Genomic DNA, 21,080 nt, shown 5'->3' on the forward strand with positions numbered 1-21,080 from the left:
ACATTATAATTTGTAACAGTAGCAAAACTATTGTTATAAAGTAGCAACAAAATAATTTTATAGTTGGTGGTCACCACAACATGAGAAATTAAGTGGTTGCAGCTACTGTTTTAGGGACTAAAGCACTCCCCAAGAAGTCTGCCTAGACTAATGTAAGCTGTGCACAGCACATTGACTGAACAAGTCTAGCTCGTTGCCTACATGTGTGGTAGAAATCAAGTAGCTGCAGCTTCCACTGTGAGGACCGGGCAGCTGCATCTCCGGGTCAGTGGGGCAACGCTGAGGCTTCCGGCGCCAATGGGCAGGGCTAAGTCCCAGGTCCAGAGTAGACACGAGACATTCAACTTCATAATCCTACTTCAAAGAGTTGGGTAGTCTTAAATTGATGAGACAAATTGGAGTCTGGTATAAGTATCCCTGGCCAGGACAGGAAATTTGTCTTTTCTCTTCTAAATGCGAGACCTTGTTATCAGTCAGTGAAAGGGATGGCATGTCTGTCTGCCTTGCTGACAGCCAGCACCAAACAGCTTGCAGACCAAACAGCATTACAGGACAGTTGCCAGGGCCTGTTGTCTCCTGGGTGGTAGGTGCTTCCCCTGGCTGTGTCTGCTTAGAACAAATAACCGCAGTTGGGACCAAGCTCAGTGTAAGTGGTTCAGAGCTAACTGGACAGTCTAACGTGTTTAAAGAAACATTCAGCCTGGAACATCAGCTACTATGTGAACTGTGGATTTCTGTGATGTCAGCTACGTCACACCACTGGAAGGTCTCTAGGACCTGCTGCTGTCACAGCTGTTAATCAGCCTTCTGGACTCACTGGGTCCAGTTCCTGACAGGACAGTTCTGGGACAACCTGTTTAAACTCGGTGTAGATTTGCTGGCCAGGAGGTAGGGACCAGAGGTCTGTTCCCTCCTGATCTAGGAAGTGGCCATAAGCCACACCTGAGTGGGGACTTGTAACTTATATCACCCACAGGGTTAAGAGGGTGAGTCCTGCTCACCGAGCAGGCTGATGGAAGGCTGAAGGAGGCAGCCCCAGGGACCATCAGTGACCTGCCACGCCCTACTTGTCACTGTTCCACCCCAGAAGCATCTCCCACTGGGGCAGTGACGTCACTCTGGACTGGCCTATCTCTGGATTGAACATGTGGCTCCTGGAAATTCCTGATTGCAGGGCTTCCCCTCCTAATCCATCGTGGTGACTTGTATTCCTGGAGGCCTTAGTCCATTTCTGCGGTCTGGGTTCCCGATGCATCCACAGTTGAACCTTCGCACTCCGTGCTTTGTCTCACTTTCAGAGTTTGGGGTTGGCTGATGGGTTTGGTTTTTGTTTTCCTTCTCTCCTGTCTTGTTTTGGATTGACTGGTGGGTTGTGGTGTTGTGGTTGTAGTGATTTTTCATACTCAGTCCACTTCTCCCAAAGAACTAGAAGAGGAAACATCTGAATTCACAATTCTATTTGGAAGATTCCAGTATTTTCTCAAATTGATAAAACAAATTAGGGTAGAAGCAAAAATTGTGAACAAGCTGAACCAAATTCAGTTCCTGAATGTAAACACACTGCCATGGGACTGCTGTTTGCACACACTCAGAACAGTATGGAAATTAGCCTAGTTGACTAAGCCTTAGCGCAAGTTTAAACAAATTGAAATTATGTGAAATTTGTATTTTGAGCACACTTTACCTTCTGAGCTAGAGTTAAATAGCAAATCCCAGACATTTTTATATACTCCAAAAATAATGATTATACTATCAAAACTAACTCAAGGGACTGTGTTAAATACCAATGCAAAAAGAAAACACAAGTAACCAGTCTCAGGAATGAAAAAGGACATTACCGTAGATGCAATAGGCTGTAAAAGATAACAAGATAATACAAAGAACTTTTTGCTAAGACCTTGAAAATTAAATCATAAACACAGTTCAAACATTGAAAAAGATAGAAAATCTGAGTAATTTTATACCACTAAAAAAGTTGTTAAACATCTTCCTACTGAAGAAATCAAGTGCCTCCTGGGTTAACCAAGGAGTAGGAATAAGCAAAATATTCCAGAGAAGTAGCACTTTGGGCTCCAGCTCAGTATGAGACTACCTCACCTTGCTCACAATCCAAGGGAAGGGCATCACTACCAGCCTCAGAGTCCATGGAAACTGAAATCCATATCAGAGCACCAGCAACCAGTCACACATTAGAAGGACAAGGTCACAATTACATTGGATCTGACTGAGAGATCCCAAACTGATCTTAACATCTGAAAATCACCAGTGGCAACGCACCACCATCACAGACTAAAGGAAGAAAACATGATTAGTAGCTACAGAAAGGATGCGTGGGGCAAGTCACCGTGCCACAGAACTGGTAAGGCTGAGCAGACCCGAGTCCCAGGGAATCTCAGAACTGAGAACAGAACAGCAGGCATGGGGCCAGCTCCTCACCAACCTGCCTGATCTGGAGCATGCCCCTCCGCACTCAGAGCCAAACTGGATTCCAGCCCTGGCCCCAGACTCTGCCTTTCCCTTCCTGCCTGGCACAGAACTGCCCTGAGGGGAGGCATGGATCTTCAGATCCTATTCCCAACTCCCAGTCACCCCTGCGGCTTCTGAGTACACAGGAGACAGAACTGCAGGAACCACAGCATCTGTCCCAGCCTGCGTTCTTTCTCGCCCTGGGAAACATGAGATGGGACCCCTATTATGGACAGTGTTCTGCCTCCTCCACTGCTCTGGCAGTGCTCGGGCATGCCAGCAGCTAGTCACACAACTGCACAAAGATGGTCACTTCAAGCTGGCGTGCTAATGCGTACCTCAAGACTCAGCACTTGGAAGTCATGAATTCTAAGCCAACCTGGTCTAGAACACAGTGAGTTCTACACTGGCCAGGGTTACACAGTGAAACCCTGTCTCAAAACCTAAAAGGAAAGGCGGGGAAACACCCCTTTAGAAACTGTTGCCTTTATTCATTTGTTCCACGGAAACTTTCCCTAAATGTAAATGTCCCCTCAGTTATGACCTTCCTGGCCACTCTATTAAGAACTGTAATGTGAGTGAATCATGAGCTCAACTGCTCTTCCGAAGGTTGTGAGCTCAAATCTCAGCAACCACATGGTGGCTCACACCATTGGTAATGAGGTCTGATGCCCTCTTCTGGATTGTGTGAAGACAGCAACATATAATATAATTAATGCACATATAAATAAATAAATAAATAAATAAATAAATAAATATAATGCACATATAATAAATAACTGTAATGTGGCCACCAGCCCTCCTTACCCCTCCTCAGCTGTATTTTCCTTGGAAGCATCAGCTGACAAGCTGCTATTGTATTTACTCCTGTTATTCTCTGTGTTCCCTGTGTGCAACTTTGTCTACTACCACTCTGTCAGCTGCCGCTTCCACAGTGTGGCTCACAACTGGGGCACGGTAAATATTTGACTTATTTTTACGTATATGTGCCTGTGTGAGTGTATGTGCACCAGGTGCATGCAGGGGTCCTCAGAGTCTAGAGGGTCTTGGATCCCTTGGAAGCTGAGTTACTGCATTAGCTGCTTAATGTGAGTAGACATCAAATTCAGTCTTCTGCAAGAGCAATAAGTGTTTTTAATTGCTGAGTCATCTGTTGCACCCCAACAATAAACACTTAAAATAAACCCAATGCATCTAAATAAGAAAGAGTAAACCCATTAAGCAAATCCCTTTTTCTACTAAAAAGAGAGAGAGAAATAAAAAGAGAGAGGGGGGAAGGAAGGAAGGAAGGAAGGAAGGAAGGAAGGAAGGAAGGAAGGAAGGAAGGAAGGAAGGAAGAAAAGAAACAAAAATGGAAACATCTCAGTGGTTAAGAATATTTATTGTTATTATAGAGAACTTAGGTTTGATTCCCAGCACACACATAGCAGATTACAACCATCTATAACTCCGGTTCCAGAGGATTCAACACCCTTTTCTAGCCCCATAAGACTTGCATGTGGTGCACAGACATACATACAGGCACACACTCAAACACATAAAAAGTTAAAAATGATAAAAAAGAAAAGAGACGCTGGGCATAATGACACATTGCTGTAAACCCTGTACTTCTGAGGTGAAACGAGAGGTCAGGAGTTCAAGACCAACCTCAGTTACACAGAAAGTTCAAGGCTAACCTAGGCTATATGAGACCTCATGTCAGGAAGGAAGGAAGGAAGGAAGGAAGGAAGGAAGGAAGGAAGGAAGGAAGGAAGGAAGGAAGGAAGGAAGGAAGGAAAGAAGGATGGAGAAAAAAAAGGTGCAGCACCACCAATTCTTTGAAGAATTGAAGATCTTAAGGATCTGGCCACAGAAGCCAGTAGGGAAATCAGAATGTATTAATTAGGAATGGAATATTCTGAGCATGGAAGGGGAAACGTAAATCAGCTGGAACTCATGACTTCTTGATGAAGACACTTTTATTGAATCTGTGAAGGATGCAAACTGAAACCAAGGATGTCCAGCCTTTCCAAGAGACCTTTGTTCTTCTGCAGCTATGGTGACCCAAGGACATTGCAGGGTGTCCGGAGGGAACTCACAGGAGGCCTCTAAGTGAATTCATACAAGCTAAGTGTCCCAGCTATCAGGTGCTATCATCCAGAAGACTGCTATACTCATTTCCATACCTACCCCACCCCACACCTCCACCCTACCCTACCCCAACACCCAGAAAATGAGAAAAAATTTGGACAAAAGTCCCTCTTCCATGAAAAGTGAGATTTAAATTTCTATCTTCAGACAGGGTTTTCACTATATAGCTTCAATTGGCCTCAAACTTGTTAATCTCCTGCCTCAGCTTCCTGGGAGCCAGGATTACAGACATGCAGTGTTGTAACTTAACACATTTAATGTTCTGCAGCATCTTGGGAATACCCCATTGTGGGACCCAGCTCAGCTCAGCTCAGTACCATGTGCTTGCTATACCAGTGCCCAAGATAGCCTTCGCGATGCTGCGCTAGGTCCTGTGAGTCTAGAGGCACCCAAGGTCCTCATGTGTGCTGGCTGCTCTCCAGTAAGTCTGCTTGCCGCTCTGGTCAAAGCCTCTCCCTGAGAGCTTTGCCAGCTTGATTACATCTGACATAGTTAAAGGTGGGACTCCTCGGGGACTCAGACTCCATGCTCGTGCTGCTTCCTGGGAACAGAGACGGGCCTAATCAAACTTCTATTCCCAATGCCTAAGCTGCTCCAAGACATGAGAACTGCCCATCAGGCTGCTCTCCACTAGCTCCTCTCAAAAGTGATGTCACCGAAACATGGGCATGCCTCTGACAGCACTTTTCCTCCTGCCTCTTGATTCTCTTCGCACAGGACTTCCCTCATTGGGCCTAGCCATCTTTGCTGTGGCTTTTCTTTCTTTCTTTCTTTCTTTCTTTCTTTCTTTCTTTCTTTCTTTCTTTCTTTCTTTCTTTCTTTCTTTCTTCTTTTATTTGTAGTTGTTGTTTGGTTTGGTTTTTTTTGGGTTTTGTTTGTTTGTTTGTTTGTTTTGGGTAGGATAGGATATTATTCTGTAGACCTGCCCTAGAACCAGAACTCCCCATGAAAACTAGATGGCCTCAAACCACAGAGATGACTTGCCAAATGCTGGAATTAGAAGCCTGGCCCACCATGCCCATCTGCAGTGACTATTTTATACTCAGAAGTTTCAATAGGTACAAGAGAATAGTCATAGGGAAGGCATTTCCTCTGTTCTGCTCTGCTCCACAACATTGAAGGAGATGCCTGTGAGCTTGTATTTAAGACAAACAGGTACACTGATGCTAAAGTTCGCACACATGACAAGTTAATTCTGTATCCATCTGATCTTTGGTTAGTCATGTGGACATGTCCTTCACACACACACACACACACACACACTCACATACATACACATTCTGTTACACTCATTAATCTTCCTATGTGCATTAGTTATTTTTCTGTTGCTTTGGTAAAACACCATCAAAACCAGTATCAGTAAATCTGACTGCCCCCTGCCCCCAGCTAAGCAAATGATGTACCCATCTCATCTTCAGTTTACACCATGACCAAGGTAACCTGTAGAACACAGAGTTTATTTGAGCTTACGGTTCCAAAACAGTAAGAATTCATCATTATGGGGAGGCCTGGCACCAAGGAACAGGCATGAAAACAGGAAGCTGAAAGCTCACATCCTCAATGGCAAGCAGGCTGTTGAAGCAGAGGGAGGGCTAACTGGAAGTGGAAGGAGGATTTGAACTCTCAAAGTCAGCATCCAGTGACTTCTTCCAACAAAACCACACCTCCAAAACCTCCCCAAACAGCGCCACCAGCTGGAGACCAAGTGTTCAAACATCAAACCACCGAGGAACATTCTCGTTCAAACCACTACACCATGCATACACTAAAGTGCACACTCTTAGAGTTTCGTAGGTATCAGCTAGTGTTGTTTTAAGAATGGATAGTGGACCACTGAGTCAGGTAAGTGACCAGTCACTGCAAAGCAGAAGTGCAAACGATACTTCAAAAGTCATGTGAGAGTCAAAGGGCTGCTACTGAAAGATGCACTAAGTTTGCTACAAGAGTTTTAGAATATAGTGTTGTCTGAAAGTCATTCTTTTTGAGTTGTGACAGGAAGAGGAAAGGACATCGAATAAGCAGCAGGTAGCAGCATAGCTTTCTGGACTTGCTGAGACATATGTTAAATGTATTTGTGATTATGCTTGGCCATCCCAGACTCACATAGCATTATTTCAAATCATAACATCTCTTGTAGGACTGGAGAGCTGGCTCAGTGGTTAAGAGCACTGACTGCTCTTCCAAAGATCCCGAGTTCAAATCCTAGCAACCATATGGTGGCTACAACCATCTGTAATGAGATCTGATGCCCTCTTTGGGTACGTCTGAAGACAGCTACAGTGTATTTACATATAATAAATGAATAAATCTTTAAAAAAAAAAAACATCTCTTGTAGTACATTGACCAAGTTCTGCCTGAAAGGATGCCTCAAACTCAAAGATGAGGCTTTGTGACCTATGGCACGTGAATCCCAACAAGCCCCTGAGCACTTAAAGCCTCGGTCACTTTGCCAAGATAGGTAGGCTCGCAGAAGTGCACCGTACAGAGAGACCACACAACAAATACGTGACCGTGAGAGGAATGCTAAGGCGTTTTCATTTTCTTCTTTATCCTTTCCTTTCCCACATGTTTCCCAAAGAATGTGTGCATGTGCATCTGTGTGTCTGCCTGTCTGTCTGTCTATCTGCCTGCCTGCCTGCCTGCCTGTTCCCTTGCAGGTTCCCTTGGAGGACAGAAGAGGACATCAGGTCTCCTGAAGCTAGAGTTACAGATATTTAATGCAAAATGGTGATAATGCAGCCAAGACCATAAAACATTCTAGGTGTATGTCAGCAGATTTCATTCCCTTTGGGCTGCAGGACCGAGGGGAAAGGGCCCAGCTTTTGAATAGCTCCGCTAAAAAGCCATTCTCGGGCCTAGCTAGGAGAGCACCCAGGTTCTCTGCCACAGGCTCGTAAGCACAGCACTCGCTTATCAGGCCTGCAGAGAGAAGCTTTGCCTGGCACAGTAGCCCTGCATCACATGGCGTGTGGTGACCTTCATCGGCACTGTCAGAACTATTGCTTAGAGGCCAAGTCGCAGACATGCTCACACCCAAGAGGGGTGTGTATGTGTGTGCAAGGGTGCACTTACCTGTATATGCACATGTGGAAGGCCAGAGGCCAACAATAAGATGCCTGTTTTTACTGTTTTCTACTTTAATTTTTGAGGCATAGTCTCTCACTAACTCTGGAGCTCACCACTTTGGATAGTCTGACTGGCCCGCCAGCTCCTAGGATCCGTGCACTTCTGGCTCACCCCAGCACCGGGGTCACAAATGACACTGCCACAACCTGGCTTTTACATGAGTGCTGCGAATCTGAACTCTGGTTTGCATGCTTCCAGAGCAAGCACACTGCTCACTGAGCCATCTCACCCATCCTACTGATCAAGGCCTACTATGTGCTAGCCTCAATAGGGGTGTTTGATAAGGACTTGCATTGAAGATGTGAGATGTGGGACTAGCTCTTTATTTGGTGAAATAACATTTAGTGGTTTTATTGTCTGATTTTTTATATTAAATTTAGCTAACAAATACATCCATAATGTTCTGTGCCCTCTGTTATATTATCTCATCATTTTGCATTATTTTATTTCATTATAGTGCCAACTCAATAATGTGTTTTTATCTTTATTATTTGGAGAAGAAATTGAAACTGCTTAGCCTGGGGACAGTCAGATTTACTAACATGAAACCATAGGTTGTTACTTCAGAGGTTGCTTCAATAGGAGAGTCAGAGCAGGGGTTCGACTGTAAGTGGTTTAGTGGCAAATGGGAATAAGGAAGTGGAGACAAGATGTGTTGACTAGATATGCATTTTTATTTCTCTTTTTGAGATAAGGTATCGCTGTGTGTCCCTGGCTGACCTGGAGCTCACTATATAGACCAGGGGTCTCAAACTCATGAAGACTTACCTGCCTCTACCTCTGAAGTGCTGGGATTCGAGGCATGAACCACCATTCCCGTACTAGATATGGAATATTTACTTGCCCAGTGGCGCTCTTCTTCCTCAGGAAAAAGAAGCTCTTTATTCTTGCTGCTTCGTCAGCCTGGCCAATAGCGCTCATGTTCCTGTGTGGCTCTGCCCCTGGCATCTGCTGAGTGGTCCAAAAGGGAGTACCCGGGCCATGTGTTGGTGGCACACACCTTTAATCGAAGCACTCAGGAGGCAGAAGTAGGTGGATCTTTGTGAATTTGAGGCCAGCCTGGTCTACAGAGTGAGTTCCAAGACTGCCAGGGCTACAAATAGACAAAGAGACCCTATCTCAAAGAGAGAGAGAGAGAGAGAGACAGAGAGAGAGAGAGAGAGAGAGAGAGAGAGAGACAGAGACAGAGACAGAGACAGAGAGACAGAGAGACAGAGAGAGACAGAGACAGAGACAGAGAAACAGAGACAGCGAGCAGCTAAAATACCTTCTTCAAGGTCAGGAAGTTTAAATCACGGAGTATGTGCATTACTCTCTTAGTTAAGCAAAAGCCATAAACAACAAACCCTGACAGCTGCTGTTACTGGCCCTATTTTTTTATCACGTGGAGAAGCTGGTCTTCAGTGAGAACTGACCCAAGACTAAAGTGGGAAGAGAAATGGAGGGAATCTTGGAATTAAATGAAGCAACCACAGATTCTTGGTATTCCCAAGGCTAAGTCAGAGTTCTACATTCCTGTGGGAATTGGAGATGTCACCCTTGAATTTCTCGTCTAAACCCAGTGCTGCTCTGTTCAAGAAAGCAGTGACTGATTGTCTGCAGTCACTGGTCTTCATTCAGTGAAGACCTCAGCTTATCAGCCAGGCCATGCTCTTCCTAGGAAGCACCAGTCCTATCTGAGCATGACAGAGTACTAGGCTTAGTGCTCCATGACAGAGTACTAGGCTTGGTGCTCCCGCGGTGGATTCATCTGACAAGACATCTTTCCCTCAGAACTCCCTGCTGAGACTTTATGCATAGAGGTGTGAGGCCCCACCTATGTGACTCTGCTCTTCTGACCCCTCTTACTTCTCAGGGGGTCACTGTGTGGCTCAGATGCTTTTCCTTTCCTTTCCTTTCCTTTCCTTTCCTTTCCTTTCCTTTCCTTTCCTTTCCTTTCCTTTCCTTTCCTTTCCTTTCCTTTCCTTTCCTGCTTGCTTGCTTGTTCTCCCATGGGAACTACCTCATAAACCTCTCATTCTGCCCTGCTTTGCCAAATAAGCCTTCCCATGGATTTATTGAATCAACATTTGCATTTTTGTCTTTGCTAGTTAAGTTGAGTTGCTGTGACAATCAACATTTTATATAAATTTAACTGGGCTAAGGGATGTTCAGTCTACAGAACCATGAGCCAAATACATTTGCATTTATTATAAATTGCTCAGACCCAGGTATACTTTTATAGCAATTCAAAATGAGGAAGTCAATCATTTGTGGTATCTCAGCTAGACAGAAAGTGAAGAGCAGGCATCAGAAGACATGTTTCCTCATCAGAGAACAGTAGAACTTCATGTGTTTTCGTGCCAGGAAAGAGTCAGAACTCATCAGAGCCTCTTAGAACATATAAGGTAAGTATTCCAACAGCATCCAGATACACCAAGGTCCCTTGCCAGGTGAAAAAATAAGTCAGTCAAATGAGATATTTCTTTCTCCTTTCATAACCCCTGTCCTTTAATAGGGAGACCATGTGTCCTGGTGGAGAAGAAGCAGAAAGGAAGAGGAGACCATGGGAACCTGGCCCTCTTCTGTCACTGAGCAGCCTCAGGGGTATCAGGCTAAGCTGGTGAGAAGGAATCTTTAGCTAAGACTGAACTTGGCGATAGCTGAAAGAGGAACTACTCAAGCACACACACTTTATTAGGACCCATCTAACATATGTTCCAGTAGTGGATACAGGAGTGTCAACCAAGATGGCTGGCAACTTGATATGGGCAAGAGAATATGGCAGAAGTGACATTGCATGAGGTCTGGGGTAAAGGCTGCAGCTACTGCTCTCTTTGTTTCAGAGCTATCATGTTGGGAAACACAGACAAACTTCCTGACCATGGGGACATCTTGGATCACCCAGGTCTGGAGTTCTAAGAGCCTGAAGGTGATTACAGTTATATGTGGCCTTCCAAGATCAGACACATTCAGGGTGGTGTGGCCATAGACAAGGGTGGCTATGAGGTCTTCCAAATAAGACCAGTCAAAGCCACTCAGTAGAGCCCCCTCACCAACTGCTGCCCAGGTGTGGTATTACTATTCATTGACTGGATTTAGAATAACATTGGAGCCACATCTTTGGGTACCACTGTGTATTTGGAGTGATGTTTAACTGAGGAGGGAAAGTCCACCTTGAATATGGGCATTCCATGAATTGGAGTCCTGGACTGAATAAGGGGAAAGGAAAAATGTTTGAACATCAGCATTTAACTCTCTGCTCCCCGACTGATGTCACTAGCTGCTCAGACTCCCACTACCATGATTTACCTGCCACAGCCGACTGTGTCTACCTTAAATCATGCACCAAAACTATCATAAGAACATGTTTTTGTTTTAATCCCAGGCATGAGATATGGGGCTGCTTCAGATTATCCTCAGCAGCTGACTATGATTTGCCTCGTGCTCTAGAAGAGGCAAGTTTTTGCCAGTTGTAGATAGTTTCTGCAATTATATGATGTTTGGAATTCTGGGAACTTTTCAGAGAGTATATAAATGCTAGGGCCCCGAGAAATGTAGTAGGCTGTTAGTGGGTTGTTGCTTGTTGTTCTTTGTTGTTGATTGTGGTTTGTTAAGTAGTTCCGAGTACAAAGAAGAAATTAAATATCCTGACCATGAAGATCAAAATTGCCCCAAGGAACTTGACACTCCTAATCAACAGGAAGTAGTCTGCCAATAATGTTGCCTCCTTTCTCACCCCTGACTTTATTAAGGGATCTTCTTCCCTTCCTCTCTATCCCTTTTTCTTTCTTATCTAAGGTTGGGGATTTAAAGGGCAGAAGAAAAGGGGTGGAGAAGCATGGAAGAAAGAAGAACCCACAAAGTAGCAAGTGACTGGATACAGGTTTGCTGTTTCCCACTTAATTTGGGATTGATGTGTTTTCCAGCTATAGAAAACTGATAAGGTTGAAAAGAGAGATACAACAGAATAAGTTTGAAATTAGTAATGATAGAAATGTTTATTTCCTGCTTGCCACCTGCTAAGTACAATTTATCTAGTTACATGATCAAAGAGATGCTATACAGAGTCTAGATTCACTCCCTCCCAGTATTCTCTGCTGCTTAAATACCTACCTGATTGTTCTAGTGACTGTTCTCCACCCAGTCAGCACTGCTTCCCTTGGGGCATCACCCACAAAACCTGTACAGCTTCCAGCTGTGACCTGGGCTAGAAATAGAAGTGGAGATGAGGATGAGGTTTAAAAGGCTCAGGAACAAAACAAATCTCACAAGCTCCTGAAACTTACAACATTTACAAGCCTTCCTTCTCAAGGTCATATAGGCAGCCACAATTGCTAGACAGAGGAGAATGACTTACCTGCTGATAGTTTAAAGGTGCATGGGATGTGCCTTTCCTCAGTTGGCACTCGGTCTGGGTAGGCTTTTCAGTGATACAACTGCCTTTGAGTCACACGTGCTCCTTATACGTAGCCCCTCACACGTTCTCACGCCATGGTATCAGTGTGGGGACCCATGGAGCACTCATGGGAGACACTTCTCCTTCCAGCATCTAACATCCAGGGACCTAACTCTGGTCATCAGGCTTGGCAGCAAACACCTTTACCCACCCAGCCACCTCACTAGCTTGTGCACACTTCTCGCTGTGAGCTCAGTTCAGCCCAGCCCTGCCAGCTTGTGTTTCATTCCCTGCCTTCCCCTGCCTCCTAAAGAGGAAGGGAGATACAGAGACAGGGGTGCTCCTTGTGCACACCCACCTGTTCCGGAATTCCTTTTAGGCTCTGTTGTGGTAGGCACGGGCCACACTGGGAGCCAGAAACCTGTAGGCAGGGCCTGCCCTACAACACTATGGGTTCATCCTTCCCTTCCTCCCACCTGCAGCCCTGTGGAACCATCTCGCCTTCTCTTAGCTCAAATTGTCTTGTGTATAGGATGAGAACAGAGATTCTTTCAACAGCCCTCAGAACCCACGGATACGATTAAGAGTGGGTCATGGGTTCTGAATTTATGTGCAAACTTATTTCCACACACGTTATTTTGAGAGAAGCGTTCATGTTTATCATGGCACCATATTAAAAAAAAAAAAAAGCCTGGGTGCCCACTGACTGAATCATGGATAAGGAACATGTAGTCTGTGTACTCAGGGAATATTGTTCAGCCCTAAGGAGAAGCAACTGGAAGTCGCTGAGTGAAAGGAACAGAGACAAGAGGGCAACGCCACACGTTTTCTCTCAGGTGAGGAAGCTGAGCTCCACAGGACTGGATGCAGAGCAGTGGCCCACAGAGCCGGAAGGAGCGTGGGCGTGCGTAGACAAAGGTGTACACTGCACTCCTGTGTGAACGTCTCACACATACACCAACAGTAGGTACAATTATTATGCATTCATTGTAATTAATGAATAATAATAAACATTTAAAAATATTTAGCGGTACACAAAAATTTAGAGACCCATGTTCTAGAACATTCCCAGGCCTCTATAACACAAGTCTGACTGAGGTGACAGCATTGGGAGTACAAGTGTGAGGGTTCGGAGGCAACTGAGTGGGCCTGTGGGATGTTCTGCAGAGGAAAGAATCCTCAGAATGGAGTTGGCCTCATCTGTCTAAAATCCACATCCTGTGGGACGACCCTGAAGACCACAGGAAGTGAGTCCTGGACAGAAGTCCTGGTAGAGAAAGAGGGCTCAGCCCCCAGGGCCTGTCTGCAGGGTTGGAAGGGATCCCTGGTTTGACTTCCGCAGAGCATCGGGTAGAATGCAGTGTGTGGTGCCTCTAATGACATTACAGACTGGTGTTACATAAACCTGTTACATAAACCAGTGTCCTGTGGTTGACCAGGAAGGTCCCCTGCCCCGAGGCTGACCTAATCCCAAACCTAAACGCTCTATCTTCAGTTGGGTGGTTGGTTTAATCTGCTCCCCTGTCTCCTGTCAGCCTGTACAGACCTAGCAGCTCGAATCTTCAGCATCCTGGGACCTCCCCCTGCTACATCTACCCTCTAGCTCTCCCCAGGGGGTCTCCCACAGCTCTTCCAGCCCCTCCCACAATGGCTGCTCCAGAAAAGCACAAGATACTGTTGATCCACAGAAGAGGGTAACCATCTCCAGTCCTGCTTTGTCTCCAGCTAAGTCCCAAGGGTCAATAAGTAAGTAAAAATAAATGAATTCCCATGAAGAACAGAGGAAGAGTCTGCCTGAGGCCCCTGGGGTTCATAAATGTGTCAGCAAAGGCTAGATATGGTGGCACACGCCTTTGGTTCCACTCAGAAATTGGTGGAATTGATTAGTTTTATTACCTTTGCAAAGACACAATTTCCAGATACATGGCCTCAGAGCTGTAGGAGAGCCTGAAATGAAGTCTCTCCCAGATGAAGGCAGAGGCAGGTGGATCTTTCTGAGATTGAAGACAGCCTGGTCTACATAGTGAGTTCTGGGCAAACCAGGGCTACATAGTGAGACCCTGTCTCGAAAACAAAGTAAGCAAAATAACTTGTGCAGACAAAAATGTTGTTCTGTCCTGCTTCAGCAATTCCCAGTGACGTGAGCCCCAGAGCCAGCCCCCAGCCTCCAGGCACCTGGAGCCTTCATTTCAGGCTCTCCTACAGCTCTGAGGCCATGGATCTGGAAACTGTGCCTTTGCAAAGGTAATCAAATTAAGATGAAGTCATTAGATTGGGTCTAATCCAATAGGATCTGTGTCCTTAAGATAAGACACAGAAGCCCACAGAATGATGGCCTGGGAAGTCAGATGAGGTCAGAAGGGGAGATGGAGAAGCGTCCACCAGAGAAGGGGCAGCTGGGACAGAGGCAGAGACCAACATCTCCATCCTTCACTCCAAGCAGAGTTAAGGTTCTGCCAGCACCCGGGCCTCAGCCTTACAACCTCCAATCCAACAAGAAGACAGGAGCCGCTTTGTCATTTAGAGCCTCCCAGACCCTGGTACTCTAGTAAGAAGACTCCAGGAAAGGAATATGGCGCCTTTGGTGAAGGGTTCTAGGCACAGACTATCCTCCGATTTGTGTGAAGGGTGGACAGTAGGGGCAGAAGAAGACAACATTAAAAGACTGGAAAATTCCCAAGCTGCTATCAGATACCAGGCTAGGTGTGAGGCAGGGCCTGGATGGTGTCACCTGTCTGTGATGCCAAGCATGCTGGGGGTCTTCCCCAACCCTCACATACTCTCTAAGTCCTGCCTGTCACACAGCTGGCCTGCCCTTGGGTCATCTGCTGGGACACTTGTTTCCCATCCAAAGTGCCTTTATTCAGCATGTTCCTCAATACTCTTTCCATGAAAACTTGGCTTTACCCAGCTTGTTCATTTCCAGATGACTTAAATTGCGTCTTCCACACTTCGTCACAGACTGCATGTCTCTGAAACTGAAAGTGGCTCCGGGAACGTTTGTAACTGAGACCCAGATGCAGTATGCATTCCTCGCTGTGACAGTTGTCATAGTCTTGGGCAGAGGGGAGGATGCCCTCGTCTTCTTTCCCTGGAGACAGACAGTGAATGCCCTGGGTGTGTGGAGCCATGCTGCCTGGATGGCCAGAGGCCCAGACCGCAACTCTGATAATCCTGTCAACTTGATTCATCTTCTCAGAGATGCCTGCTGACCATCCAGGCAGAATCCTCCTTTTTATTCTTTTCCCCAGACGCCTCACACATAGTTGTCTTACGTAGTCAGCTGCTGGGTCCATCTATGATTCCACATTTACAGAGCCCAGGAATATGAGGATGCTCTCTGCAACGGGCTACAGCATCATTCACAAGAGCCACTGGGTAGAAACAACCTGTATCACTGAGATGAATAGAGAAACAAAAACTGTAGACACACAAGTGGGATATTATTTAGCCTTTAAAAGGAAGAAAAGTGTGTTCAAAGTCATATTAAAAGACTAAAATAAAAATAAAGGAATGTTGTGCCTATAAGATGGTCTAATGGGTTCAGGTACTTACTACATGATACCCAAGACCCACATGGTGGAAGGAGAGAACAGATTCCCTCAAGTTGTCCTCTGATCTCCACATGCATACTGTGGTAAGTGTGTCTGTCTCACCGCTGGGATGCCAGAGCGCCACCAGCATGTTCCTCAGGTAAGACAGAATGCAGTCCAAGATAGGGGCTTCCAATCCGCGTCTCTCCAGGTGAGAAACAGCAGGGGCTGGGACGGATGCTGTGGTCTCAGTCTCCTGTGTACCCAGACGCCTGGAGACCACCAGTAGAGAAGGGTGGTTCCCAGCCTCTATGTGCCCAGACAGCTCTGGGGGCTGAGAGGAGCTAGGAACAGGTCTGAGGATCTGCCCTTTCCCTGTGCACCTGACAGGGAATCCAGTCTGGCTTCAAGTGAACGCTGAAAGTACGAAGGGGCTTAAGAGAGGCCTTCTCCAGGGGATTAGGCGTGGCTCTTTAGGACTCGGACCCTCCTCCTTCCCTTGGGGATCCTTGATGAAGAAGAGGGTCCTTGCTTGTCCAAACTGCTTTCTTGCCATGGAGGATGTGGATGCATACTTCTTATTCAGGGTGAACCAGGGATTAAGTGCCTTTTGCAGGAGTGTACTGGCTGGTTTTGTGTGTCAACTTGACACAGGCTGGAGTTATCACAGAGAAAGGAGCTTCAGTTGGGGAAGTGCCTCCATGAGATCCAGCTATGGAACATTTTCTCAATTAGTGATCAAGTGGGGAGGGCCCCTTGTGGGTGGTTCCACCTTTGGGCTGGTATCCTTGGGTTCTATAAGAGAGCAGGCTGAGCAAGGCAGGGGAAGCAAGCCAGTAAGAAACATCCCCTCCACAGCCTTCGCATCAGCTCCTGCATCCTGACCTGCTTGAGTTCCAGTCCTGACTTCCTTTAGTGATGAACTGCAACGTGGAAGTGTAAGCAGAATAAACCCTTTCCTCCTCAACTTACTTCTTGGTCATGATGTTTGTGCAGGAATAGAAACCCTGAGTAAGACAAGGAGGATGCCCAGGAAGGGAAGCTCATTGGCTAAACACTTGAAGCCACCTCGTTAGCATGGAGAACTCTAGGTTTTTATGCTGCATGACCTCAACTGCTGTCATGGCTCTCTCAATGGTGTGTTCTAGGATAGATAGACCCTGGCCAGGAGCTGGTTCTCATGCCTGCCATTTTCAATTATAAGACTTTCCAGGGTTTTGAACTTGCTTCAACCTTACCAGGTCTTCTGTCTGATGAAGCATGGTTCACTTGCCCCACAGTGGTATGTATACAATGCATTTAACTTTATAAGAAAATAAATTTATAAAGAAAATTCTGGTATGTGCTACCCATATGTATGAACCTTGAATTTTTTTCTTTTTACTAAGTGAAATAAGCCAAACAAATATTATACAATCCAACTTATGGAAGAGTCCTAATGGCCAAATTCATGGAGAACATAGAACATTGGTTATGGAAGCTGCTAGATGGGGGGACTACGGAGTCATTGCGCCATAGCAAAGTTTCAGTTTTCTCAATTGACACCAGTGACCGCATGTATGTGGGGTATGGTATGACGTTTATATAATGACGAATGGTTAGTGATTTAGTGATCAGTGGGGGAAGGCCCAGCCCAATGTGGGTGCCATGCCTGCACAGGTGGCCTTGGGTTCTGTAAGAAAGCAGGCTGAGCAGGCCATGGAGAGCAAGCCAGCAAGCAGCTCCTGCCATGGCCTCTGCATCAGCCCCTGCCTCCAGGTTCCTGCCCTGTTTGAGTTCCTGTCCTGGCTTCTTTTAATGATAAACAGTAAACCAAATAAAAAGCCAAATAAACCCTTTTCTCTCGGAACTCGCTGTGGTCATGGTGTTTCATCACATCAATAGAGACCTAACTAAGGCGATATCCATCAGCTAAAACATCAGTCGATTCAGCAGAGGTGGGATTTCTCTGAACTTACCCCGAGAGGGATAGGTTCTCAGCACTGCCTTAGAGTTACATAAAACTGGTTTCCGGTGGCCTCCCCTCCCCCCCCCCAGCCCCCTACAATGAATGGCCTTTGTTTTGATCCTAAGTCCTCTGCCTCCTGCTTGCAGTCCTAGGCCTCTTCTTGGGCCAGGGCACACTGCTCTCCTGAAGCACCTGACTTCTTCAGCCTGCACCCTGCCCTTCCTCTGCCCTTTGGTCATGACTAGGTTGCAATACAGGTGCCTGCCCAGTGATGGGCATGTTGTGACGCTCCCACTTCTCTCTCGGCTCAGGTTCTAGTTTGTGAGTCTGGGACAGTGACTCGTATTTCTTTCCCATCTCCCAGAACACTCAGCATTAAGGGCCATCCACAGGACAAACTTTGCCTTACTTGTGAAGAATCGAATTCAGGAGATCAAGGGCTTGTGCCCTGCCTCCTGCAATGTTTGCACAGGGCTGGGTGGATTTGCAAGCTCAAAGGATTAAAATGCCAGAGTCTCTACCTGCTTGTCTGAGCTGGTCAGACACACCTAGAGACTCTCTGACTTGAGATGTGCAGCATGTTTGGCAGGTCCCTCTGACCAGCAGCTCTCAGTGTCTACCCCTGCAGACAGAGGGAGAAGACACCACAGGCTCCGCAACCAGCAAGATTCCTGTGTCATGGGTCACATGATTGGCAGATTTCACTAGAGCCTGGCTTAACTGCTGCTAAAGTCCACTCACTCTGCTCTGCCCTTGCCAAATAGTCTCTTGATCAGTGATTGTTCCCAAGCAAGGCAACATGTAGAAGAAAATGAGAAAAGAACGGGTTAAGAGCAGCATTCTGGGCATCTGAACAGCCGTCATGGGTAAGCAAGGCAAGGGCTGGGAGTTTTGTTGAAAACACACCAGATCCTCCCTCCCCTGACTCCTCCTCCTCCAGACGAAGCAGCAACAGCAAGAGCACACACAGCCGTACTCCTCTGTCTGTGGGCATTCATGTTTCATCTCCAACCAGACTCCAGTTCTTCACAGGCAGGCAGCGTGAGCTATACATGTCTGTATTAGGTCCTGGGACTACAGACTGCCTGCTTCATACCTGTTTACTACAGACAATCCTTCTGTGGAACAAAATTTGGAGGAAAACTAAATACATTTTGGCTAATTAATGAAATATCTCATCATCAACGAAACATTCATACCTAAATCAATACATATAATCTGCATTTTACTTCTTTTTTTTACATACCACTACTGGGGATGACTCACAACTCGGGTCCCATCTGGAGAAACACAGGAGTGTGTATTGATTTATTATTATTATTATTGGTTTTTTGGATTTGGGTTTTTGGAGACAGGGTTTCTTTGTATAGCCCTGGCTGTCCTGGAACTCACTCTGTAGACCAGGCTGGCCTCGAACTCAGAAATCTGCCTGCCTCTGCCTCCAGAGTGCTGGGATTACAGGCATGCGCCACCTCTGCCCAGCTGTGTATTGATTTTAATAAGAACACCTCTGACTGAATCTAAGCTCCTCCTTGTAGCAGTCTTCAGAAGCCCCTGCCTTTCATTCAGAGGAGGGACAAGAATTGAACACAAAGCCTTGCATAGACAGACAAGTAAGTGCCTATCACCCAAAACTTTCCCTTTCAAAACTCTTTTTATTTATTCAGTATGTGCACACACATGCACATACCACAACAAATGTGTGGCGGTCAGGGGACAACCTGTAGGAGTCAATTCACTCCTTCCACCACGTGGCTCAGAGCAGGCGCTGAGTCATCTTGCTGGTACCCTCTCACCCCCATCCTGCCTCAGTGTCTCACTGGGTTCTCCAGGGTAGCCTTGAACTCACTCTGTAGCCCACGTGAGCTTTGCCCTTTCCTTCTCTCGCCTCAGCCTCCAGAGCGGCTGGGATGACAGCTGGTCAGTCTTGCTCACTTGGTTTTGAACATTTGTCATTTGTTTTGACCGCCAGGCTTGACACTAAATGGCTTTCAACTATTTTGCAAACAAGCTCAGAGGACAAAGATTTGCCACGTGGTGAATCTTCAAGAGAATGCGAATTCCCAGAAATGTCTGGTATGTGGCAGTGCCCATCAAACCCGCTGACGGATCAAAAAACTGTTGTACACAAGAATTCCAGAATGTTCGGAGAAGGGAAGTAGTGGGCTAATGTCATGTGTGTGAGCCAAACAGTCCTGGCCACAGCTTCACCGGGTCCTTAAGCTCAGTGTCCCCAAGGCCTGGTGGGCAGCTTCAGAGACGCTGAGCTGCAATTTGGAGCAGCAGAGTGGGGTCCCAATGGCTAGGCAGCAGGAGGAGTGCATCTCACAGCCCCACCCACAGTAGTCAACAGTCACCCACTCATAGCCCTGAAACAAACCGTGCACACATTCACGCCCTTGCCTTACAGTGAAAGAGGCTTCCCACCGGCCCTCCCCTCACCGGCCCTCCCCTCACCCGCGTCGTCTCACTCTGGCTCATTCCTGCTCCCAGCTTTGCTTTTTGTGATTCACCTTTGCAACTGGAACTCACCCAACCACTCAGATGCTGCATACCATGGCCTTGGCAGGAGACACGATCCTGGGTTCATGTACTCCCCCCCTCCTTCAGCTGCTTCTTTCTTCCTGAAAGTGTTACCCAGGCGTCCCTGTCACCTCCTCTCAGGGTCTTCCTTCTATTCGCTGGTATCCCCAGTCTTTGCAGCTTTCTCTCAGAGTCCTTCCCTCATTGCTGGTGCTCCACACCAGCGTTTGGTCCAAGGCCTCCCTCCCTCACTCCGTGCTCACTTCTTTGGAGGGTGGGCACCTAATACCTAATAGCTTCTGGAACGCAGATAGTTTTCGGACCACCCGTCTCCAGTTTCCCTGCTCCTGAAGTCTGTACCAAGATGGGCTACTTTCTATAAGTCAGCCTCAGCCGGTACAAAAGACTGCTCTCCCAGCATAACTATTCTCCCGACCCTGTGGACACTTCTCAGGGGAAGGCCGCTGTCGGCAAGCCAGCTAAGCAGAAGTCAGGCCCCAGTGGTTCCACCATGCTCCTTAGCAAGTCCTGCACCATCAAACGTGTTTTTTGACTTCAACACTTCTCCATCTCCTCTGACACGTCCATAGTCCAAAGTCCTCGCCACGTGACTGATGGCGACTGATGCACAGGGCTCCAGCCAGCCTTTCTAAAGGGCTAAAGTATAAAGAGGGCCGTGCTTCCACCGTCATCCGCGCTGTCCCCACTCTCCGGATGCAACGGGAAACACTGCACAGTGCGGCTCCCACGGCCTTTCTGGCTCCCATGCCGGTCCCAGCCTCGCTCCACCCTTGGGCCGAGGACGCAGCTCTCTGGATCTTGGATGGGACCCAGTCTGGGTCTCCTACTTCCATTGAGCCTCCCACCCATGCTTCCCATGCCGTTTCTTCAGGCGTGGCTTCAGAAGTGCCAGCCTGTCAGCCTCCCTTGGCTATTCTTGTTCTTGTGGGTCCCTACTCTGCCCTCAAGGAATCC

General features: G+C 46.8%; 1 long non-coding RNA gene across 2 annotated transcripts; it reads left to right on the forward strand.

The window, feature by feature from the left end:
- Positions 1 to 9,988: 9,988 nt before the first annotated feature.
- On the forward strand, positions 9,989 to 15,629 carry LOC127678578 (uncharacterized). Of its 2 annotated transcripts, XR_007976598.1 has the most exons (4): positions 9,989 to 10,110; positions 10,221 to 10,325; positions 11,504 to 11,588; positions 12,938 to 15,629. It is a non-coding gene; the product is annotated as an uncharacterized LOC127678578 (long non-coding RNA). The 2 variants fall into 2 exon arrangements; XR_007976597.1 differs by having other exon boundaries at positions 11,504 to 15,629.
- The last annotated feature ends 5,451 nt before the right edge of the window (positions 15,630 to 21,080 follow it).

Source organism: Apodemus sylvaticus, chromosome 2, assembly GCF_947179515.1.
Source record: "Apodemus sylvaticus chromosome 2, mApoSyl1.1, whole genome shotgun sequence".
Taxonomy (NCBI): Eukaryota; Metazoa; Chordata; class Mammalia; order Rodentia; family Muridae; genus Apodemus; species Apodemus sylvaticus.